Genomic DNA, 25,775 nt, shown 5'->3' with positions numbered 1-25,775 from the left:
TGAGCGAATATACTCGTTACTTGAGATTTCCCGAGCATGCTCGGGTGTCCTGCGAGTATTTTTTAGTGCTCGGAGATTTAGGTTTCATCGACGCAGCTGAATGATTTACAGCTGCTAGCCAGCATAAGTACATATGGGGGTTGCCTGGTTGCTAGGGAATCCCCACATGAAATCAAGCTGGCTAAGAGATGTAAATCATTCAGCTAAGGTGATGAAAAGTAAATCTTCGAGTACTAAAAAATACTCGGAGGACACCCGAGCGTGCTTGGGAAATCTCGAGTAACGAGTATATTCGCTCAACACTAGTTATTAGTCATGCGCGAGTATGCTCGTTACTCGAGTTTCTCCGAGCATACTTGGGATGTCTCTAAGTATTTGGCGTGCTCGGAGATTTAGTTTATGTCAACGCAGCTGCATGTTTTGCGGCTGCTAGACAGCTTGAATACATGAGGGGATTGCCTGTTTGTTAGGCAGACAACTCAAGCATGCTCGGAGAAACTCGAGTAACGAGCATACTCACTCATCACTACTGGTTATAGTTCATTTATACTGACCTCTTTGAAGGAGTCGGTCTCTGGAGAAGCTGAGGTGTTCGTAATACTTGAGGCAATAAAGTTACATGTTGGTGAAGTAGAGGAGTGCCATATGTTGTGTATTTTCCCATTGTTTGTCTTACCTTCCACGTGTTGTCTTTTGCAGTAGTGGGCCTAGTGTCTCGCTTTCATAAACACTAGACAGGGTAAGTTCAGGGCCAGCGAGGACCTAGACACGTGATCACGCACACGTTCCCTGACTGACCTGAGGGTAAGGGGAGCGCCAGAGAGCTGCAAGTTCCAAACCGGAAGTGGGATATAATAAAATCCCTGATGAAGAACTGGGGGCAACCAAACACCCCCAGTTCATGACATTGAGCAACATCTTTTGTGGTCCAATTTCTCCTTTTACCCTTGTGAAAATAAAAAGTCTTAGTTACTTATCGATAACGGTATTTTTTGGAGCCCATGACAGCACCACCGAGAGAGGGGATCCACCCTTCAGGAACAGGAAGCCTACAGATACAAAAGGGTGGCACCTCTCCCATGCATCAGTTGGATTACAGAGCACGAGAGGACCTCCATGGTTAATGGTACAAATTATGTACAACACTTTAACACTAAATATTTCTTACATGTGAACCTTATAAGAGGAAGAAGTGCACACCCTAAAGAGAAGAGGGAGGGAATGTAAGGGTGCTGTCATGGGCTCCGAAAAATACCGTTATCGGTAAGTAACTAAAACTTTATTCGATCGCCCATGACCGCACCACCGAGAGAATTACAGAGAGTAGTAACTTCTTAAGTATGGACTACAGCTTATACCGAAGGAAAGGTCTGAGGAAGCACCCAAGTTTAACCTATAATGATTAAAAAATGTGCTCGGAGAGGACCAAGAGGCAGCCTTACATATTTGGTCAATGGAGACTTCTGACCTCTCCGCCCACGAGGTTGCCATGGATCGTGTGGAATGCGCCCTCGGCTTTTCAGGTGCCGGCCTGCTACTTGACGTGTATGCCAGCGAAATAGCTTCCCTAATCCATCTAGCCAATGTGCTTTTTGACACCCTAAAGGCCCCTTCACATTTAGCGACGCTGCAGCGATACCGACAACGATCAGAATCGCTGCAGCGTCGCTGTTTGGTCGCTGGAGAGCTGTCACACAGACCGCTCTCCAGCGACCAACGATGCCGGTAACCAGGGTAAACATCGGGTAACTAAGCGCAGGGCCGCGCTTAGTAACCCGATGTTTACCCTGGTTACCATGCTAAAAGTAAAAAAAAAACAAACAGTACATACTTACCTACAGCCGTCTGTCCTCCAGCGCTGCGCTCTGCTTCTCTGCTCTCCTCCTGTACTGTCTGGGAGCCGGAAAGCAGAGCGGTGACGTCACCGCTCTGCTTTCCGGCTCACAGCCAGTACAGGAGGAGTGCAGAGCACAGCGCTGGAGGACAGACAGCTGTAGGTAAGTATGTAGCGTTTGTTTTTTTTACTTTTAGGATGGTAACCAGGGTAAACATCGGGTTACTAAGCGCGGCCCTGCGCTTAGTTACCCGATGTTTACCCTGGTTACCAGTGAAGACATCGCTGGATCGGTGTCACACACGCCGATCCAGCGATGTCTCCAGGGAGTCCAGCGACGAAATAAAGTTCTGGACTTTATTCAGCGACCAACGATCTCCCAGCAGGGGCCTGATCGTTGGTCGCTGTCACACATAACGATTTCATTAACGATATCGTTGCTACGTCACAAATAGCAACGATATCGTTAACAATATCGTTATGTGTGAAGGTACCTTAAGGCCCTTCCTTGTTCCTTGAAAGGAGACAAACAAGGCATTGTCCCTCTTCCAGGAATCAGTAATTGATAAGTTTTCTAAGAGGCATCTTCTAACATCTAAGGTATGGAGCTTCATCTCTTTCTGCTTGGCTGGGTGGGGGAGTAAGGATGGAAGGATTATTTTGTGTCCTATGGAAACTGGAAGCTACTTTAGGTAAGTATGCAGGATCAGGCCTAAGAACTACTCTATCATCCTGAAACTGTGTATATGGAGGGAGTCTAGATAGTGCTTGGATGTCACTCACCCTCCGAGCTGACGTTAGTGCTACCAAGAAAGCTACAGTGCCTTGCGAAAGTATTCGGCCCCCTGGAACTTTTCAACCTCTTCCCACATATCATGCTTCAAACAAAGATACCAAATGTAAATTTTTGGTGAAGAATCAACAACAAGTGGAACACAATTGTGAAGTTGAACAAAATTTATTGGTTATTTTAAATTTTTGTGGAAATTCAAAGACTGAAAAGTGTGGCGTGCAATATTATTCGACCCCTTTACTTTCAGTGCAGCAAACTCACTCCAGAAGTTCATTATGGATCTCTGAATGATCCAACGTTGTCCTAGATGCCTAATGATGATAAATATAATCCACCTGTGTGTAATCAAGTCTCCGTAAAAATGCACCTGCTTTGTGATAGTCTCAGGGTTCTGTTTGAAGCACAGAGAGCATCATGAAGGCCAAGGAACACAACAGGCAGGTCCGTGATACGGTTCTGGAGAAGCTTAAAGCCGGATTTGGATACAAAATGATTTCCAAAACTTTAAACATCCCATGGAGCACTGTGCGAGGGATCATATTGAAATGGAAGGATTAATCATACCACTGTAAATCAACCAAGACCCGACCGTCCCTCTAAACTTTCATCTCAAACAAGGAGAAGACTGATCAGAGATGCAGCCAAGAGGCCCATGATCACTCTGGATGAACTGCAGAGATCTACAGCTGAGGTGGGACAGCATGTCCATACACCGTACACTGCACAAATCTGGCCTTCATGGAAGAATGGCAAGAAGAAAGCCATTTCTCAAAGATATCCATAAAAAGTGTCGTTTAAAGTTTGCAAGAAGCCACCTGGGAGTCACACCAAACATGTGGAAGAAGGTGCTCTGGTCAGATGAAACCAAAATCGAACTTTTTTGCAACACTGCCAAACGATATGTTTGGCATAAAGGCAACACAGCTCATCACCCTAAACACACCATCCCCATTGTCAAACATGGTGGTGGCAGCATCATGGTTTGGGCCTGCTTTTCTTCAGCAGGGACAGGGAAGATGGTTAAAACTGATGGGAAGATGGATAGAGCCAAATACAGGACAATTCTTGAAGAAAACCTGTTGGAGTCTGCAAAAGACCGGAGACTGGGACGGAGATTTGTCTTCGAACAAGACAATGATCCCAAACATAAAGCAAAATCTACAATGGAATGGTTCACAAATAAACGTATCCAGGTTTTAGAATGGCCAAGTCAAAGTCCAGACCTCAATCCAATCTAGAATCTGTTGAAAGAGCTGAAAACTGCTGTTCACAAACGATCTCCATCAAATGTCACTGAGCTCGAGCTGTTTGCCAAGGAAGAATGGGCAAGAATTTCAGTCTCTCCATGTACAAAACTGATAGAGACATACCCCAAGCAACTTGCAGCTGTAAGCGCAGCAAAAGGTGGCGCAACAAAGTATTAAGTTAAAGGGGCCAAATAATATTGCACGCCCCACTTTTCAGTTTTTGAATTTCTATAAAAATTTTAAATAACCAATAAATTTCATTCAACTTTACAACTGTGTTCCACTTGTTGTTGATTCTTCACCAAAAATGTACATTTAGTATCTTTATGTTTGAAGCATGACTTGTGGAAAAAAGTTGAAAAGTTCCAGGGGGCCGAATACTTTCGCAAGTCACTGTACTTTGAGAGTATTTTCACCCAGCCTGATGAAATGGGCTCAAATGGGGATTTAGTCATGGCCGTGAGAACTAAGTTTAAATCCCATGGCATAAACCTATCCCTAACTATTGGCCTGGACCTACCTGCCGCTTTAATAAATCTACTAACCAAGTAGTTACCGGCGATATCATAGAAAAAAAGAGCCACCAAGGCAGATACCTGAACCTTCAGGGTACTAGTGGAGAGGCCCATATCTAAACCCTTTTGAAGGAACTCTAGGATCTGGGCTATCGGGACCCTTTTGCCAGCTTCTACTTCTGAGTTCTGTAAAAAAATGTTCCTGGTCCTGCCAAAGATCCTGGTTGTAATTTCTTTTCTGCTTTTAAGAAGTGTATTTATCAGGCCTGGAGAAAAACCCTTGTTTTTTTAAGTAACGACCATTCAAACTCCATGCCGTCAGATGAAGGTCCGCCACCTGAGGGTGGTTGTTGTGAATTCTGTGGTCAAGCTCCCTCCTGTGGTCATGAGTGGTACTTTGGCTGGTTCTGTCTATGAGCTTCCTCTGGTGGATGTGAGAGGGGCTGCGGCTTCTGAGTTTCCTTCCTCAGGTGACGAGGTTAAGTCGTTAGGTGCTGCTCTATTTAACGCCACCTAGTTCTTTGTTCCTGGCCTCCAGTCAATGTTCCAGTATTGGTCTTGCTTTCTCCTGGATCGTTCTTGTGGCCTGTCTGCCCTGCATAAGCTAAGTTTTGCTTGTGTTACTTTTGTTTGCTATATTTTCTGTCCAGCTTGCTATATTGGTTTTTCTTGCTTGCTGGAAGCTCTGAGACGCAGAGGGAGCACCTCCGTACCATTAGTCGGTGCGCAGGGTCTTTTTGCCCCTCTGCGTGGTTGTTTGTAGGTTTTTGTGTTGACCGCAAAGCTATCTTTCCTACCCTCGGTCTATTCAGTAACTCAGGCCTCAATTTGCTAAAATCTATTTCATCTCTGTGTTTGTATTTTCATCTTAACTCACAGTCATTATATGTGGGGGGCTGCCTTTTCCTTTGGGGAATTTCTCTGAGGCAAGGTAGGCTTATTTTTCTATCTTCAGGGCTAGCTAGTTTCTCAGGCTGTGCCGAGTTGCATAGGGAGCGTTAGGCGCAATCCACGGCTACCTCTAGTGTGATATGATAGGATTAGGGATTGCGGTCAGCAGAGTTCCCACGTCTCAGAGCTCGTCCTATGTTAGTAACTATCAGGTCACTTTGTGTGCTCTTAACCACTAGGTCCATTGTGGTTCTGAATCACCTGTTCATAACAGGTGGTATACTGGGCCCTGGGATAGGAGATCTGAAACTTCTGGCAGTACCCAAGGGTTGGAAACGGTCATGAGGCATGAGAACCATGCCCTCCTGGGCCAAAAGGGAGCGATTTACTAGAGGTAGTAAAGCTAAGGGAGGGAGGGCATAGGATAGACTGAAGTCCCATTTTATGAGGAAGGCATCCACTGCTAGCGTGTTTCCTTTGGGATTCGGTGAACAGAACGGTTTCACTTTCCTGTTCTTTTTGGTGGCGAAGAGGTCCATGTTCGGCTGACCCCACTTCCGCACAATTAGGTTGAAAATGGCAGTTTTTAGAGATCAATCGCCTTGTCTCAGAAGGTTGCGGCTTAAAAAGTCTGCTGCGGTATTGTCTCTCCCTCTTATATGCAGAGCTGTTAAAGATAGAAAATGTTGTTCTGAAAGTTGGAACAGGTGTTCTGTTACTTCCATCAGATGTTTGGAACGAGTTCCGCACTTGTGGTTGATATAAGCCACTGTGACCTGATTGTCCGAGAACTCGCAATCTGCACCCTGCAGATATACAAGAAGTTTTTTGACTGCCCGCTCTACTGCTGTTAATTCCCTCAGGTGAGAAGACGCCTCTACTTCATGTGGTTCTCATAAGCCCTAGAACATAACCTCACTCATATGAGCCCTCCAACCTGTAGGGCTTGCATCCGTAGTGACTATTGGGTGATATTATACTCCCAGGGAACCCCTCTAGAAAGGTTTTTCTGGTAAAATCACCACTCAAAGGATTTTACAGCAGTCCGGGATAAGGTCAGTTGACCTTCTAAATGACCTTCGAGAATTCTTTCATTCAACAAAACATCCCTTTGTAGTGATCTCGTATGAAACTGTGCCCATTGGACCATGGGAATGCAGGATGAGAGAGAGCCCAACAGGGACACGGCGGGGTTATTAGAGGCATTCTGAACCTGATAACGTAGGGGAATTAACTTGTCGGGCGGTAAACGGCACTCCGGACTCTGAGTCTAAAATTAGACCCAAATAACGGTTGTACTTTTAGGGGCTGCAGGCGTGACTTCTTGATATTTAGATTGCCTTGTGCAGGCATGTACTACGGAGGACAGAGAATGAACTTCAATCCAATATTGCAGCCAGCATGCAGCCAGCGGGTAAGGAAAGGGTGAATCAAACACCCGAAAACCCCGCCCCTATGGCTGAAGATTGTTCCCTCCAAATTCAGGTGACAGAGTCCCTTTAAACTGAGATTCTACTTGATCCAGCCAGACCATCATGGATCTGGCTGTACAGGTAGAGGCTACTGCCCGTCTCATGGAGCCAGCTGACATCTCCCAGGTCCCTTTAAGGAAGGAGTCTGCCTTCTTGTCTAAAGGGTCTTTCAAGGAGCCCATGTCCTCAAAGACCAGGGAAGATTATTTAGAGGCTTTAGCCACTGCAGCATGTAGTTTCAGGGCCTTGTCCCATCTATCTACCACGGGATCCTCAAATGGATATCTACGTTTAAATGCTGGAGGAAGGGACCCCTTTTTTCCGGCCTCTTCCATTCCCTGCCTACCAAGCTCTGAATTTTACTATTAGGTGGAAAAGACCTGCATTTTCTAGGATCTAATCCGCCAAACATTACGTCTTGCACAGAAGATTCTGGCCTAGAATCTGTCACCCCCATAGTCGCCATGACCGCTTTAATGAATTTTTCCATACGGTCCAAAGAAAGACATAAACGGCTAGAGTCCTCCGCAGAAGACCCGCAGAATCCTCATCCCTTCTAAGGTCTGCCAAGGAATTCGAATCTGTAAATTTAATTTTACCACCACTCCCTTTCTTCTTAGAACTCTCCTGAGATAGGGACTTTAGGGACTCTTTCACCTCCATCCTAATAATCTCCCTTAGGCTTGTGGTGAAGTCGGGGGTTTCCTACGCTACCTGTAGAAGGGGGAAGTAAAAAGCACTGCATACTAGCTGAAGGCTAATCCTCCCCCTCATTGCACCCTTCCGTCTGCCATACACAAGGCTGACAATCTTTTTGGGTAGGCGTCTGGCAGGGAACAGCTGCAAACGGCACATTCCCTGTGCCTCGATTTTCCAGAATACTTCTTCCCCTAGCAGGATAGAGAAAAATAAGGGGAAGACAGCATCACCGAGTGTACTTTCACAAAGTTCTCTTACCCATATTGCAGATTAGTAGGTACATGATCACAAGGGGGACATTTCTCTGCCGATGCTGCCGAATTCTCCACCCTGGAGGAGCTTCTGCGGCTGGACAGAACACTTGCTCAACCAATACCCGTCTCCCTGGACTTCTGTCGGGACTTTATACGGGGCCTCACGGAAGCATGTTGCTCTGCAATCGGATGCTGCAGGTCCTCCTGCTGCTCTAAGGAAGCTTCTGCCACATCCATCCTGGTAATGGCTCAGAAGCACTGACTGCAGGCATCCAGGACCTTTTATGGCACCTCCCCCCCAGATATCCGGGTCAGCAGGTCTCTGGCCAGGGGTATCACCCTCTCCTCTGGACCCGACACGCTTCTCGACTCCATGCCCCCCCCCCCCCCCCCGCCTTGGCGCCCAAGGTGTCTGGCCACCATCCCCCAGCGAGACGCGCGCACGCGACCCGGCGTTACACTGAGCAAAAAAAAAGCCAGCCGGCACCCGACTTCCGGGACGGCGTTCCAGGCCCTGCCCCTAACGCTTTACCAGCGCGACCACCAATGAGGTCGCAGAAGCACGTGAGGGGACCACCCAGCCACGACACCAGCAAGCCTCCGGACCGCCCCCAGCCGCCGTGCCGCGTCACTTAGCCCGCCCCCAGCCGCCGGACCCAGAAGTGCCACAGCACCCTGGGGAGCACAAGAGAGGAATGGAAGGATCCATCGGGGATAATACTTAACTTCCGGTGTAGGCCCTCCGAAGATGGAATCCTCCGGACACCGCTCGACCTGCTACGCTCACAGACATGGAATCCTACCTGGACCCATCGTGGCGCTTCCAGGGACCCCGCACTGGCCAAGGTAGGGGACCCCGGCTCCCTAGAACCGATCGGTCAGGCCTGGGATCCTCTAAGTATCTTGTAAGAATCCCGTCCTCTTCAGAAACAGGAAATCTACTGATGGGAGAGGTGCCGCCCTTTTGTATCTGAAGGTTTCCTGTTCTTGAAGGGCGAATCCCCTCTCTCAGTGGTACTGTCATGGGCGATCGAATAAAATTTGTTGCCGAAAGATCATTTTTGTGATTAAAAAGTTAAAGTCCTGTGAAGCATCTGAAGGGGTAATAAACTTTTTGAATGTGGTTTTGTGCACCTTGAGGGGTTCAGTTTTTAGAGTAGGGTCACATTTCGGTATTTTCTGTCATATAGACCCCTCAAAGCGACTTCAAATGTGATGCGGTCCCTAAAAAATAAAAAAATGGTTTTGTAAATTTTGTTGAAAAAATGAAAAATTGCTGTTCAACATTTAACTCTTATAACTTCCTTTTTTCCACAAATAAACGCAAGTCATATCGAAGAAATTTTACCAGCATCATAAAGTACAATATGTCACGAGAAAACAATAGCAGAATCACTGGGATCCATTGAAGCGTTCCAGAGTTATTACCTCATTAAGTGACAATGGTCAGAATTGACAAAAAAATGGGTGGTCAGGAAGGTAAAAACAGGCTTTGGGGTGAAGTGGTTTAAAATACCATTACAAAGCAGTAAACAGGTGTTTGAAGCTGCAGGTGCCTCCGAAGTCCTGTGAAACTCAAGGTGTAGGATACTACAGAGGTTTGCAGTTGTGCATAAACCTACTAATTGGCAACCCCTAAACAGTGCTCACAAGCAGAAAAAGTTGCAGTGGGACTAGACGTCCATGAAGACTAATATTAAACAATCTTGTTTACTGATTGCCGTGTAACCCTGAATGATTCAGATGGATGGAGTAGTGGATGGCCACCATGTCCCAAAAAGGCTGCGATGGAGGTAGCAGACTCATATTTTGGCCCAGAAAGAGCCTGTAGGCTCCTCAAGTGTGAAAATGGCATTGGAATCGTATTATTATTATATAGCACCATTGATTCCATGGTGCTGTACATGAGAAGGGGTTACATACAAATTACAGATATCACTTACAGTAAACAAACTAATAATCATAGAATGATACAGAGGGGAGAGGACCATTGCGGGCTTACATTCTACAGTATGGTGGGGAAGGAGACAGCAGGTTGGGGGGATGCAGCAGCTCCGGTGTTGGTGAGGCGGTAGCTCCATTAGTGGTGAGGAGGCAGCGGGGTTATTGCAGGCTGTATGCTTTCCTGAAGAGGTGGGTTTTCAGGTTAAGTCTGAAGGATCCGAGTGTGGTTGATAGTTGTGCGTGTTGAGGCAAAGAATTCCAGAGGACGGGGGATATTCGGGAGAAGTCTTGGAGGCGGTTGGATGAGGAGCGAATAAGTGTGGAGGAGAGAAGGAGGTCTTGGGAGGACCGGAGATCACGTGAGGGAAGATATCGGGAGATTAGATCAGAGACGTATGGAGGAGACAGGTTATAGATGGCCTTGTAGGTCAGTATTAGGAATCTGAACTGGATCCGCTGAGGGAATGGGAGCCAGTGAAGAGATTTGCAGAGGGGAGAAGTGGAAGAGTAGCGAGGAGAGAAATGAATTAGTAGGGCAGCAGAGTTAAGGACGGACGGAATCCACTTTCCAGGAAACTGTTCATGCAGGAATCTTTGGACCTGACACCCATAATGTGGTGGTGAACCATCCTGGGCGTCAGGTCTGAGCATTCCTACATGAACAGTTTCCTGGAAAGTGGATTGGTCGTTGTGGGCCAGTTGAATGGCCACCAATGTCTCCCGATCTGACCCCTTTAGAATTTTATCTTTGGAGTTATCTCAAGGCAATTGCTGTGAAAATACAATCTGTGCAGCATCTGAAACAACAGATACTGGAAGCCTGTGCTAACATTTCTTCTGCAGTGCTGCTATCAGTGTGTCAAGAGTGGGAGAAGAGGGTTGCATTGACAATCCAAAACAATGGGCAGCACTTTGAACGCATTTTATAAGTGGTCATAAACTTGTAAATAACTCATGAAAGAATAAAGTTACGTTAAAACCAAGCACACCATTGTTTTTCTTGTGAAATTCTCAATAAGTCAAGGTACCTTCACACATAACGATTTTGTTAACGATATCGTTGCTTTTTGTGACATAGCAACGATATCGTTAATGAAATAGTTATGTGTGACAGCGACCAACGATCAGGCCCCTGCTGGGAGATCGTTGGTCGCTGGGAATGATCAGGACCTTTTTTTTGGTCGCTGATCTCCCGCTGTCATCGCTGAATCGCTGTGTGACGCCGATCCAGTGATGTGTTCACTGGTAACCAGGGTAAACATCGAGTTACTAAGCGCAGGGCTGAATAGGATTCGGCTGGCCGGGCGCGACCAATCAGTGAAGCGGTGTTTAAATCCCGCGCCAATATCGCTGATTGGTCGTGCCCGGCCAGACGATTCCTGTGTATTCATTGCATTATTCTTAAATCTTCAAAAATAAACTACATTCATATTCTAGAATACCCGATGCGTTAGAATCGGGCCACCATCTAGTAATCCATAATTATATCAGAAGACAACTCTGTAAGGAACTGAACCATCTTCCACCAGTCAGATCACTCATGCAGAAAAGCAAAGTTTTACGCTACATGCGAACAGTACGCAGATGTGCCTGGCTCTGCACACAGAACAGAAGGTCTCTGCGCACTGTACAGTAAGCAGACGGGCACGGTGCCGCAACCCGCAGTAAGCAGATGGGCATGGCCCCGCACCACACTCACAGTAAGCAGACAGGCAATCTTTCCGCACCACACACACAATAAGCAGACGGGCACAGTGCTACACCACACGCGCGCAGTAAGCAGACAGGCACGGTGCCGCACCACAAACGCAATAAGCAGATGGGTACGGTGACACACCACAAACGCAGTAAGTAGACGTGCACGGTGCTCCACCCCACGCGCACAGTAGACGGGCACGGTGCTCCACCCCACGCGCACAGTAAGCAGACGGACACGCTGCTGCACCCCACGCGCGCAGTAAGCAGACGGACAACGGTGCTCCACCCCAGGCGCGCAGTAAGCAGACGGGCACGGTACTCCACCCCACGCGCACAGTAAGCAGACGGGCACGGTACTCCACCCCACGCGCACAGTAAGCAGACAGGAACGGTACTCCTCCCCAGACGCACAGAAAGCAGACGGACACGGTGCTCCACCCCACGCGCACAGTAAGCAGACGGGCACGGTACTCCACCCCAGGCGCACAGTAAGCAGACGGGCACGGTACTCCACCCCAGGCGCACAGTAAGCAGACGGGCACGGTACTCCACCCCACGCGCACAGTAAGCAGACAGGCACGGTACTCCTCCCCAGACGCACAGAAAGCAGACGGACACGGTGCTCCACCCCACGCGCACAGTAAGCAGACGGGCACGGTACTCCACCCCAGGCGCACAGTAAGCAGACGGGCACGGTACTCCACCCCAGGCGCACAGTAAGCAGACGGGCACGGTACTCCACCCCAGGCGCACAGTAAGCAGGCGGGCACGGTACTCCACCCCAGGCGCACAGTAAGCAGGCGGGCACGGTACTCCACCCCACGCGCACAGTAAGCAGACGGGCACGGTACTCCACCCCACGCGCACAGTAAGCAGACGGACACGGTACTCCACCCCACGCGCACAGTAAGCAGACGGACACGGTACTCCACCCCACCCCACGCGCACAGTAAGCAGACGGACACGGTACTCCGCCCCACGCGCACAGTAAGCAGACGGGCACGGTACTCCATCCCAGACGCACAGTAAGCAGGCGGGCACGGTACTCCACCCCAGGCGCGCAGTAAGCAGACGGGCACGGTACTCCACCCCACGCGCACAGTAAGCAGACGGCACAGTACTCCACCCCACGCGCACAGTAAGCAGACGGACACGGTACTCCACCCCACGCGCACAGTAAGCAGACGGACACGGTACTCCACCCCACCCCACAGTAAGCAGACGGACACGGTACTCCGCCCCACGCGCACAGTAAGCAGACAGGCACGGTACTCCACCCCACGAGCACAGTAAGCAGACGGGCACGGTACTCCATCCCAGACGCACAGTAAGCAGACGGGCACAGTACTCCACCCCAAGCGCACAGTAAGCAGGCGGGCACGGTACTCCACCCCAAGCGCACAGTAAGCAGACGGGCACGGTACTCCACCCCAGGCGCACAGTAAGCAGGCGGGCACGGTACTCCACCCCAGGCGCACAGTAAGCAGGCGGGCACGGTACTCCACCCCACGCGCACAGTAAGCAGACGGGCACGGTACTCCACCCCACGCGAACAGAAGGCAGACGGACACGGTACTCCACCCCACGATCACAGTAAGCAGACGGACACGGTACTCCACCCCACCCCACGCGCACAGTAAGCAGACGGACACGGTACTCCACCCCACGCGCACAGTAAGCAGACGGGCACGGTACTCCATCCCAGACGCACAGTAAGCAGACGGGCACGGTACTCCACCCCACGCGCACAGTAAGCAGGCAGGCACGGTACTCCACCCCAGGCGCACAGTAAGTAGACGGGCACGGTGCTGCACCCCACGCGTACAGTAAGCAGACGGACACGGTACTCCACCCCACGCGCACAGTAAGTAGACGGGCACGGTGCTGCACCCCACGCGCAAAGTAGACGGGCACGGTGCTCCACCCCACGCGTACAGTAAGCAGACGGACACGGTACTCCACCCCACGCGCACAGTAAGTAGACGGGCACGGTGCTGCACCCCACGCGCACAGTAAGCAGACGGACACGGTACTCCACCCCACGCGCACAGTAAGTAGACGGGCACGGTGCTGCACCCCACAGTAAGTAGACGGGCACGGTGCTGCACCCCACGCGCACAGTAAGTAGACGGGCACGGTGCTCCACCCCACGCGCACAGTAAGCAGACGGACACGGTGCTCCACCCCACGCGCACAGTAAGCAGACGGACACGGTACTCCACCCCACGCGCACAGTAAGTAGACGGGCACGGTGCTGCACCCCACGCGCACAGTAAGTAGACGGGCATGGTACTCCACCCCACGCGCACAGTAAGTAGACGGGCACGGTACTCCACCCCACGCGCACAGTAAGTAGACGGGCACGGTGCTGCACCCCACGCGCACAGTAAGTAGACGGGCATGGTACTCCACCCCACGCGCACAGTAAGTAGACGGGCACGGTACTCCACCCCACGCGCACAGTAAGTAGACGGGCACGGTGCTCCACCCCACGCGCACAGTAAGTAGACGGGCACGGTACTCCACCCCACGCGCACAGTAAGTAGACGGGCACGGTACTCCACCCCACGCGCACAGTAAGTAGACGGGCACGGTACTCCACCCCACGCGCACAGTAAGTAGACGGGCACGGTGCTCCACCCCACGCGCACAGTAAGTAGACGGGCACGGTACTCCACCCCACGCGCACAGTAAGTAGACGGGCACGGTACTCCACCCCACGCGCACAGTAAGTAGACGGGCATGGTGCTCCACCCCACGCGCACAGTAAGTAGACGGGCACGGTACTCCACCCCACGCGCACAGTAAGTAGACGGGCATGGTGCTGCACCCCACAGTAAGTAGACGGGCACGGTGCTGCACCCCACGCGCACAGTAAGTAGACGGGCACGGTGCTGCACCCCACGCGCACAGTAAGTAGACGGGCATGGTGCTCCACCCCACGCGCACAGTAAGTAGACGGGCACGGTACTCCACCCCACGCGCACAGTAAGTAGACGGGCACGGTGCTGCACCCCACAGTAAGTAGACGGGCACGGTGCTGCACCCCACGCGCACAGTAAGTAGACGGGCACGGTGCTGCACCCCACGCGCACAGTAAGTAGACGGGCACGGTGCTCCACCTCACGCGCACAGTAAGTAGACGGGCACGGTGCTGCACCTCACAGTAAGTAGACGGGCACGGTGCTGCACCCCACGCGCACAGTAAGTAGACGGGCACGGTGCTCCACCTCACGCGCACAGTAAGTAGACGGGCACGGTGCTGCACCTCACAGTAAGTAGACGGGCACAGTGCTCCACCCCACGCGCACAGTAAGTAGACGGGCACGGTGCTCCACCTCACGCGCACAGTAAGTAGACAGGCACGGTGCTCCACCTCACGCGCACAGTAAGTAGACGGGCACGGTGCTGCACCCCACGCGCACAGTAAGTAGACGGGCACGGTACTCCACCCCACGCGCACAGTAAGTAGACGGGCACGGTGCTGCACCCCACGCGCACAGTAAGTAGACGGGCACGGTGCTCCACCTCACGCGCACAATAAGTAGACGGGCACGGTGCTGCACCCCACAGTAAGTAGACGGGCACGGTGCTGCACCCCACGCGCACAGTAAGTAGACGGGCACGGTGCTGCACCCCACGCGCACAGTAAGTAGACGGGCACGGTGCTCCACCCCACGCGCACAGTAAGTAGACGGGCACGGTGCTGCACCCCACGCGCACAGTAAGTAGACGGGCACGGTGCTCCACCTCACGCGCACAGTAAGTAGACGGGCACGGTGCTGCACCTCACAGTAAGTAGACGGGCACAGTGCTCCACCCCACGCGCACAGTAAGTAGACGGGCACGGTGCTCCACCCCACGCGCACAGTAAGTAGACGGGCACGGTGCTCCACCCCACGCGCACAGTAAGTAGACGGGCATGGTGCTCCACCCCACGCGCACAGTAAGTAGACGGGCACGGTGCTCCACCCCACGCGCACAGTAAGTAGACGGGCACGGTGCTCCACCCCACGCGCACAGTAAGTAGACGGGCACGGTGCTCCACCCCACGCGCACAGTAAGTAGACGGGCACGGTGCTGCACCCCACGCGCACAGTAAGTAGACGGGCACGGTGCTGCACCCCACGCGCACAGTAAGTAGACGGGCACGGTGCTGCACCCCACGCGCACAGTAAGTAGACGGGCACGGTGCTGCACCCCACGCGCACAGTAAGTAGACGGGCACGGTGCTGCACCCCACGCGCACAGTAAGTAGACGGGCACGGTGCTCCACCCCACGCGCACAGTAAGTAGACGGGCACGGTGCTCCACCCCACGCGCACAGTAAGTAGACGGGCACAGTGCTCCACCTCACGCGCACAGTAAGTAGACGGGCACGGTGCTCCACCCCACGCGCACAGTAAGTAGACGGGCACGGTGCTCGACCCCACGCGCACAGTAAGTAGACGGGCACGGTGCTCCACCTCACGCGCACAGTAAGTAGACGGGCACAGTGCTCCACCCCACGCGCACAGTAAGTAGACGGGCACGGTGCTCCACCCCACGCGCACAGTAAGTAGACGGGCACGGTGCTCCACCCCACGCGCACAGTAAGTAGACGGGCACGGTGCTCCACCCCACGCGCACAGTAAGTAGACGGGCACGGTGCTGCACCCCACGCGCACAGTAAGTAGACGGGCACGGTGCTCCACCCCACGCGCACAGTAAGTAGACGGGCACGGTACTCCACCTCACGCGCACAGTAAGTAGACGGGCACGGTGCTGCACCTCACGCGCACAGTAAGTAGACGGGCACGGTACTCCACCTCACGCGCACAGTAAGTAGACGGGCACGGTACTCCACCTCACGCGCACAGTAAGTAGACGGGCACGGTGCTGCACCCCACGCGCACAATAAGTAGACGGGCACAGTGCTCCACCCCACGCGCACAGTAAGTAGACGGGCACAGTGCTCCACCCCACGCGCACAGTAAGTAGACGGGCACAGTGCTGCACCCCACGCGCACAGTAAGTAGACGGGCACGGTGCTGCACCTCACGCGCACAGTAAGTAGACGGGCACGGTGCTGCACCCCACGCGCACAGTAAGTAGACGGGCACGGTGCTGCACCTCACGCGCACAGTAAGTAGACGGGCACGGTGCTGCACCTCACGCGCACAGTAAGTAGACGGGCACGGTGCTGCACCCCACGCGCACAGTAAGTAGACGGGCACGGTGCTGCACCTCACGCGCACAGTAAGTAGACGGGCACAGTGCTGCACCCCACGCGCACAGTAAGTAGACGGGCACAGTGCTGCACCCCACGCGCACAGTAAGTAGACGGGCACGGTGCTGCACCCCACGCGCACAGTAAGTAGACGGGCACGGTGCTGCACCCCACGCGCACAGTAAGTAGACGGGCACGGTGCTGCACCTCACGCGCACAGTAAGTAGACGGGCACGGTGCTGCACCTCACGCGCACAGTAAGTAGACGGGCACGGTGCTGCACCCCACGCGCACAGTAAGTAGACGGGCACAGTGCTGCACCCCACGCGCACAGTAAGTAGACGGGCACGGTGCTGCACCCCACGCGCACAGTAAGTAGACGGGCACGGTGCTCCACCTCACGCGCACAGTAAGTAGACGGGCACGGTGCTGCACCTCACGCGCACAGTAAGTAGACGGGCACGGTGCTGCACCTCACGCGCACAGTAAGTAGACGGGCACGGTGCTGCACCCCACGCGCACAGTAAGTAGACGGGCACGGTGCTGCACCTCACGCGCACAGTAAGTAGACGGGCACGGTGCTGCACCCCACGCGCACAGTAAGTAGACGGGCACGGTGCTGCACCCCACGCGCACAGTAAGTAGACGGGCACGGCGCTGCACCTCATGCGCACAGTAAGTAGACGGGCACGGTGCTGCACCCCACGCGCACAGTAAGTAGACGGGCACGGTGCTGCACCTCACGCGCACAGTAAGTAGACGGGCACGGTGCTGCACCTCACGCGCACAGTAAGTAGACGGGCACGGTGCTGCACCCCACGCGCACAGTAAGTAGACGGGCACGGTGCTGCACCTCACGCGCACAGTAAGTAGACGGGCACGGTGCTGCACCCCACGCGCACAGTAAGTAGACGGGCACGGTGCTGCACCTCACGCGCACAGTAAGTAGACGGGCACGGTGCTGCACCCCACGCGCACAGTAAGTAGACGGGCACGGTGCTGCACCCCACGCGCACAGTAAGTAGACGGGCACGGTGCTGCACCCCACGCGCACAGTAAGTAGACGGGCACGGTGCTCCACCTCACGCGCACAGTAAGTAGACGGGCACGGTGCTGCACCTCACGCGCACAGTAAGTAGACGGGCACGGTGCTGCACCTCACGCGCACAGTAAGTAGACGGGCACGGTGCTGCACCCCACGCGCACAGTAAGTAGACGGGCACGGTGCTGCACCTCACGCGCACAGTAAGTAGACGGGCACGGTGCTGCACCCCACGCGCACAGTAAGTAGACGGGCACGGTGCTGCACCTCACGCGCACAGTAAGTAGACGGGCACGGTGCTGCACCCCACGCGCACAGTAAGTAGACGGGCACGGTGCTGCACCCCACGCGCACAGTAAGTAGACGGGCACGGTGCTGCACCTCACGCGCACAGTAAGTAGACGGGCACGGTGCTCCACCCCACGCGCACAGTAAGTAGACGGGCACGGTGCTGCACCCCACGCGCACAGTAAGTAGATGGGCACGGTGCTGCACCCCACGCGCACAGTAAGTAGACGGGCACGGTGCTGCACCCCACGCGCACAGTAAGTAGACGGGCACGGTGCTGCACCTCACGCGCACAGTAAGTAGACGGGCACGGTGCTGCACCCCACGCGCACAGTAAGTAGACGGGCACGGTGCTGCACCCCACGCGCACAGTAAGTAGACGGGCACGGTGCTGCACCCCACGCGCACAGTAAGTAGACGGGCACGGTGCTCCACCTCACGCGCACAGTAAGTAGACGGGCACGGTGCTGCACCTCACGCGCACAGTAAGTAGACGGGCACGGTGCTGCACCTCACGCGCACAGTAAGTAGACGGGCACGGTGCTGCACCCCACGCGCACAGTAAGTAGACGGGCACGGTGCTGCACCTCACGCGCACAGTAAGTAGACGGGCACGGTGCTGCACCCCACGCGCACAGTAAGTAGACGGGCACGGTGCTGCACCTCACGCGCACAGTAAGTAGACGGGCACGGTGCTGCACCCCACGCGCACAGTAAGTAGACGGGCACGGTGCTGCACCCCACGCGCACAGTAAGTAGACGGGCACGGTGCTGCACCTCACGCGCACAGTAAGTAGACGGGCACGGTGCTCCACCCCACGCGCACAGTAAGTAGACGGGCACGGTGCTGCACCCCACGCGCACAGTAAGTAGACGGGCACGGTGCTGCACCCCACGCGCACAGTAAGTAGACGGGCACGGTGCTCCACCTCACGCGCACAGTAAGTAGACGGGCACGGTGCTGCACCCCACGCGCACAGTAAGTAGACGGGCACGGTGCTGCACCTCACGCGCACAGTAAGTAGACGGGCACGGTGCTGCACCCCACGCGCACAGTAAGTAGACGGGCACGGTGCTGCACCCCACGCGCACAGTAAGTAAACGGGCACGGTGCTGCACCTCACGCGCACAGTAAGTAGACGGGCACGGTGCTCCACCCCACGCGCACAGTAAGTAGACGGGCACGGTGCTGCACCCCACGCGCACAGTAAGTAGACGGGCACGGTGCTGCACCCCACGCGCACAGTAAGTAGACGGGCACGGTGCTGCACCCCACGCGCACAGTAAGTAGACGGGCACGGTGCTGCACCCCACGCGCACAGTAAGTAGACAGGCACGGTGCTCCACCTCACGCGCACAATAAGTAGACGGGCACGGTGCTGCACCCCACAGTAAGTAGACGGGCACGGTGCTGCACCCCACGCGCACAGTAAGTAGACGGGCACGGTGCTGCACCCCACGCGCACAGTAAGTAGACGGGCACGGTGCTCCACCCCACGCGCACAGTAAGTAGACGGGCACGGTGCTGCACCCCACGCGCACAGTAAGTAGACGGGCACGGTGCTCCACCTCACGCGCACAGTAAGTAGACGGGCACGGTGCTGCACCTCACAGTAAGTAGACGGGCACGGTGCTCCACCCCACGCGCACAGTAAGTAGACGGGCACGGTGCTCCACCCCACGCGCACAGTAAGTAGACGGGCACGGTGCTCCACCCCACGCGCACAGTAAGTAGACGGGCACGGTGCTCCACCCCACGCGCACAGTAAGTAGACGGGCACGGTGCTCCACCCCACGCGCACAGTAAGTAGACGGGCACGGTGCTCCACCCCACGCGCACAGTAAGTAGACGGGCACGGTGCTGCACCCCACGCGCACAGTAAGTAGACGGGCACGGTGCTGCACCCCACGCGCACAGTAAGTAGACGGGCACGGTGCTGCACCCCACGCGCACAGTAAGTAGACGGGCACGGTGCTGCACCCCACGCGCACAGTAAGTAGACGGGCACGGTGCTCCACCCCACGCGCACAGTAAGTAGACGGGCACGGTGCTCCACCCCACGCGCACAGTAAGTAGACGGGCACAGTGCTCCACCTCACGCGCACAGTAAGTAGACGGGCACGGTGCTCCACCCCACGCGCACAGTAAGTAGACGGGCACGGTGCTCGACCCCACGCGCACAGTAAGTAGACGGGCACGGTGCTCCACCTCACGCGCACAGTAAGTAGACGGGCACAGTGCTCCACCCCACGCGCACAGTAAGTAGACGGGCACGGTGCTCCACCCCACGCGCACAGTAAGTAGACGGGCACGGTGCTCCACCCCACGCGCACAGTAAGTAGACGGGCACGGTGCTCCACCCCACGCGCACAGTAAGTAGACGGGCACGGTGCTGCACCCCACGCGCACAGTAAGTAGACGGGCACGGTGCTCCACCCCACGCGCACAGTAAGTAGACGGGCACGGTACTCCACCTCACGCGCACAGTAAGTAGACGGGCACGGTGCTGCACCTCACGCGCACAGTAAGTAGACGGGCACGGTACTCCACCTCACGCGCACAGTAAGTAGACGGGCACGGTACTCCACCTCACGCGCACAGTAAGTAGACGGGCACGGTGCTGCACCCCACGCGCACAATAAGTAGACGGGCACAGTGCTCCACCCCACGCGCACAGTAAGTAGACGGGCACAGTGCTCCACCCCACGCGCACAGTAAGTAGACGGGCACAGTGCTGCACCCCACGCGCACAGTAAGTAGACGGGCACGGTGCTGCACCTCACGCGCACAGTAAGTAGACGGGCACGGTGCTGCACCCCACGCGCACAGTAAGTAGACGGGCACGGTGCTGCACCTCACGCGCACAGTAAGTAGACGGGCACGGTGCTGCACCTCACGCGCACAGTAAGTAGACGGGCACGGTGCTGCACCCCACGCGCACAGTAAGTAGACGGGCACGGTGCTGCACCTCACGCGCACAGTAAGTAGACGGGCACAGTGCTGCACCCCACGCGCACAGTAAGTAGACGGGCACAGTGCTGCACCCCACGCGCACAGTAAGTAGACGGGCACGGTGCTGCACCCCACGCGCACAGTAAGTAGACGGGCACGGTGCTGCACCCCACGCGCACAGTAAGTAGACGGGCACGGTGCTGCACCTCACGCGCACAGTAAGTAGACGGGCACGGTGCTGCACCTCACGCGCACAGTAAGTAGACGGGCACGGTGCTGCACCCCACGCGCACAGTAAGTAGACGGGCACAGTGCTGCACCCCACGCGCACAGTAAGTAGACGGGCACGGTGCTGCACCCCACGCGCACAGTAAGTAGACGGGCACGGTGCTCCACCTCACGCGCACAGTAAGTAGACGGGCACGGTGCTGCACCTCACGCGCACAGTAAGTAGACGGGCACGGTGCTGCACCTCACGCGCACAGTAAGTAGACGGGCACGGTGCTGCACCCCACGCGCACAGTAAGTAGACGGGCACGGTGCTGCACCTCACGCGCACAGTAAGTAGACGGGCACGGTGCTGCACCCCACGCGCACAGTAAGTAGACGGGCACGGTGCTGCACCCCACGCGCACAGTAAGTAGACGGGCACGGTGCTGCACCTCATGCGCACAGTAAGTAGACGGGCACGGTGCTGCACCCCACGCGCACAGTAAGTAGACGGGCACGGTGCTGCACCTCACGCGCACAGTAAGTAGACGGGCACGGTGCTGCACCTCACGCGCACAGTAAGTAGACGGGCACGGTGCTGCACCCCACGCGCACAGTAAGTAGACGGGCACGGTGCTGCACCTCACGCGCACAGTAAGTAGACGGGCACGGTGCTGCACCCCACGCGCACAGTAAGTAGACGGGCACGGTGCTGCACCTCACGCGCACAGTAAGTAGACGGGCACGGTGCTGCACCCCACGCGCACAGTAAGTAGACGGGCACGGTGCTGCACCCCACGCGCACAGTAAGTAGACGGGCACGGTGCTGCACCCCACGCGCACAGTAAGTAGACGGGCACGGTGCTCCACCTCACGCGCACAGTAAGTAGACGGGCACGGTGCTGCACCTCACGCGCACAGTAAGTAGACGGGCACGGTGCTGCACCTCACGCGCACAGTAAGTAGACGGGCACGGTGCTGCACCCCACGCGCACAGTAAGTAGACGGGCACGGTGCTGCACCTCACGCGCACAGTAAGTAGACGGGCACGGTGCTGCACCCCACGCGCACAGTAAGTAGACGGGCACGGTGCTGCACCCCACGCGCACAGTAAGTAGACGGGCACGGTGCTGCACCTCACGCGCACAGTAAGTAGACGGGCACGGTGCTCCACCCCACGCGCACAGTAAGTAGACGGGCACGGTGCTGCACCCCACGCGCACAGTAAGTAGATGGGCACGGTGCTGCACCCCACGCGCACAGTAAGTAGACGGGCACGGTGCTGCACCCCACGCGCACAGTAAGTAGACGGGCACGGTGCTGCACCTCACGCGCACAGTAAGTAGACGGGCACGGTGCTGCACCCCACGCGCACAGTAAGTAGACGGGCACGGTGCTGCACCCCACGCGCACAGTAAGTAGACGGGCACGGTGCTGCACCCCACGCGCACAGTAAGTAGACGGGCACGGTGCTCCACCTCACGCGCACAGTAAGTAGACGGGCACGGTGCTGCACCTCACGCGCACAGTAAGTAGACGGGCACGGTGCTGCACCTCACGCGCACAGTAAGTAGACGGGCACGGTGCTGCACCCCACGCGCACAGTAAGTAGACGGGCACGGTGCTGCACCTCACGCGCACAGTAAGTAGACGGGCACGGTGCTGCACCCCACGCGCACAGTAAGTAGACGGGCACGGTGCTGCACCTCACGCGCACAGTAAGTAGACGGGCACGGTGCTGCACCCCACGCGCACAGTAAGTAGACGGGCACGGTGCTGCACCCCACGCGCACAGTAAGTAGACGGGCACGGTGCTGCACCTCACGCGCACAGTAAGTAGACGGGCACGGTGCTCCACCCCACGCGCACAGTAAGTAGACGGGCACGGTGCTGCACCCCACGCGCACAGTAAGTAGACGGGCACGGTGCTGCACCCCACGCGCACAGTAAGTAGACGGGCACGGTGCTCCACCTCACGCGCACAGTAAGTAGACGGGCACGGTGCTGCACCCCACGCGCACAGTAAGTAGACGGGCACGGTGCTCCACCTCACGCGCACAGTAAGTAGACGGGCACGGTGCTGCACCCCACGCGCACAGTAAGTAGACGGGCACGGTGCTGCACCTCACGCGCACAGTAAGTAGACGGGCACGGTGCTCCACCCCACGCGCACAGTAAGTAGACGGGCACGGTGCTCCACCCCACGCGCACAGTAAGTAGACGGACACGGTGCTCCACCTCACGCGCACAGTAAGTAGACGGGCACGGTACTCCACCTCACGCGCACAGTAAGTAGACGGGCACGGTGCTGCACCCCACGCGCACAGTAAGTAGACGGGCACGGTGCTGCACCCCACGCGCACAGTAAGTAGACGGGCACGGTGCTCCACCTCACGCGCACAGTAAGTAGACGGGCACGGTGCTGCACCCCACGCGCACAGTAAGTAGACGGGCACGGTGCTCCACCTCACGCGCACAGTAAGTAGACGGGCACGGTGCTGCACCCCACGCGCACAGTAAGTAGACGGGCACGGTGCTCCACCCCACGCGCACAGTAAGTAGACGGACACGGTGCTCCACCTCACGCGCACAGTAAGTAGACGGGCACGGTACTCCACCTCACGCGCACAGTAAGTAGACGGGCACGGTGCTGCACCCCACGCGCACAGTAAGTAGACGGGCACGGTGCTGCACCTCACGCGCACAGTAAGTAGACGGGCACGGTGCTGCACCCCACGCGCACAGTAAGTAGACGGGCACGGTGCTGCACCCCACGCGCACAGTAAGTAGACGGGCACGGTGCTCCACCTCACGCGCACAGTAAGTAGACGGGCACGGTGCTGCACCTCACGCGCACAGTAAGTAGACGGGCACGGTGCTGCACCTCACGCGCACAGTAAGTAGACGGGCACGGTGCTGCACCCCACGCGCACAGTAAGTAGACGGGCACGGTGCTGCACCTCACGCGCACAGTAAGTAGACGGGCACGGTGCTGCACCCCACGCGCACAGTAAGTAGACGGGCACGGTGCTGCACCTCACGCGCACAGTAAGTAGACGGGCACGGTGCTGCACCCCACGCGCACAGTAAGTAGACGGGCACGGTGCTGCACCCCACGCGCACAGTAAGTAGACGGGCACGGTGCTGCACCTCACGCGCACAGTAAGTAGACGGGCACGGTGCTCCACCCCACGCGCACAGTAAGTAGACGGGCACGGTGCTGCACCCCACGCGCACAGTAAGTAGACGGGCACGGTGCTGCACCCCACGCGCACAGTAAGTAGACGGGCACGGTGCTCCACCTCACGCGCACAGTAAGTAGACGGGCACGGTGCTGCACCCCACGCGCACAGTAAGTAGACGGGCACGGTGCTCCACCTCACGCGCACAGTAAGTAGACGGGCACGGTGCTGCACCCCACGCGCACAGTAAGTAGACGGGCACGGTGCTGCACCTCACGCGCACAGTAAGTAGACGGGCACGGTGCTCCACCCCACGCGCACAGTAAGTAGACGGGCACGGTGCTCCACCCCACGCGCACAGTAAGTAGACGGACACGGTGCTCCACCTCACGCGCACAGTAAGTAGACGGGCACGGTACTCCACCTCACGCGCACAGTAAGTAGACGGGCACGGTGCTGCACCCCACGCGCACAGTAAGTAGACGGGCACGGTGCTGCACCCCACGCGCACAGTAAGTAGACGGGCACGGTGCTCCACCTCACGCGCACAGTAAGTAGACGGGCACGGTGCTGCACCCCACGCGCACAGTAAGTAGACGGGCACGGTGCTCCACCTCACGCGCACAGTAAGTAGACGGGCACGGTGCTGCACCCCACGCGCACAGTAAGTAGACGGGCACGGTGCTCCACCCCACGCGCACAGTAAGTAGACGGACACGGTGCTCCACCTCACGCGCACAGTAAGTAGACGGGCACGGTACTCCACCTCACGCGCACAGTAAGTAGACGGGCACGGTGCTGCACCCCACGCGCACAGTAAGTAGACGGGCACGGTGCTGCACCTCACGCGCACAGTAAGTAGACGGGCACGGTGCTGCACCCCACGCGCACAGTAAGTAGACGGGCACGGTGCTGCACCTCACGCGCACAGTAAGTAGACGGGCACGGTGCTGCACCCCACGCGCACAGTAAGTAGACGGGCACGGTGCTCCACCCCACAGTAAGGTGCTGCACTACACACAACACAACGCCTCTGCGCATGACAAAGCCCTAGTGCACTGCACATGAAAGCAAAGTGGAAGAGCGACATGTAATGATTGTGTTGAAACCAACCTGATCATGTGGCTCAGACTCCTCCTACACGTGACTGATCACATGATCGTGACATCATCAGAGGTCCTTCAGCTGCTGACAGCGAGTGTGTACATAACAGTAATTGTGCGGTCTAGAATTGGGCTGCTGCAGTGAGGAATGACGTCACGGGAAGGGGGCGGAGTCTCAGTGCAGAGCTCTGGATGGTTGAGACTCTCAACCACTGCGGAATCGTGAGCTCTGCACTACGAGACTCCGCCCCCTTCCCGTGACGTCATGCCTGAGACACCTCCTGCGGCTATTATAACTGGACAGATAGTATATCAGCAGCTTCCGCACTGCTCCGCTCGTTTCATCACTGAGTCTGAGGCCCCCCATACACAACAGGAACAGAGCAGTAATCAGAGAGGTGACTGCCGGGAAGAAGAACAGCACAGGCATCCATTCGCTGC

At 56.3% G+C, this 25,775-nt stretch overlaps 1 protein-coding gene across 2 annotated transcripts in view; it reads right to left on the bottom strand.

Annotated features, from left to right (window-relative positions):
- The window catches only part of LOC138667101 (oocyte zinc finger protein XlCOF7.1-like), a 57,304-nt gene extending 31,830 nt beyond the window's left edge, over window positions 1-25,474 (bottom strand). The window contains exons 1-2 of one of the 2 annotated variants that reach the window (XM_069755411.1): window positions 25,345-25,380; window positions 8,840-8,929 (exon numbers count right to left, since the gene is read on the bottom strand). The gene's annotated coding sequence lies outside the window, so the exon portion shown is untranslated. Of the gene's footprint in view, window positions 1-8,839; window positions 8,930-25,344 lie in introns of both variants that reach the window. The other variant, XM_069755410.1, reaches the window with a different exon arrangement.
- Window positions 25,475-25,775: the final 301 nt, after the last annotated feature.

This window comes from Ranitomeya imitator, chromosome 2 (genome assembly GCF_032444005.1).
Source record: "Ranitomeya imitator isolate aRanImi1 chromosome 2, aRanImi1.pri, whole genome shotgun sequence".
NCBI classification, from domain to species: Eukaryota; Metazoa; Chordata; class Amphibia; order Anura; family Dendrobatidae; genus Ranitomeya; species Ranitomeya imitator.
This window is presented reverse-complemented; position numbering and strand designations above follow the sequence as displayed.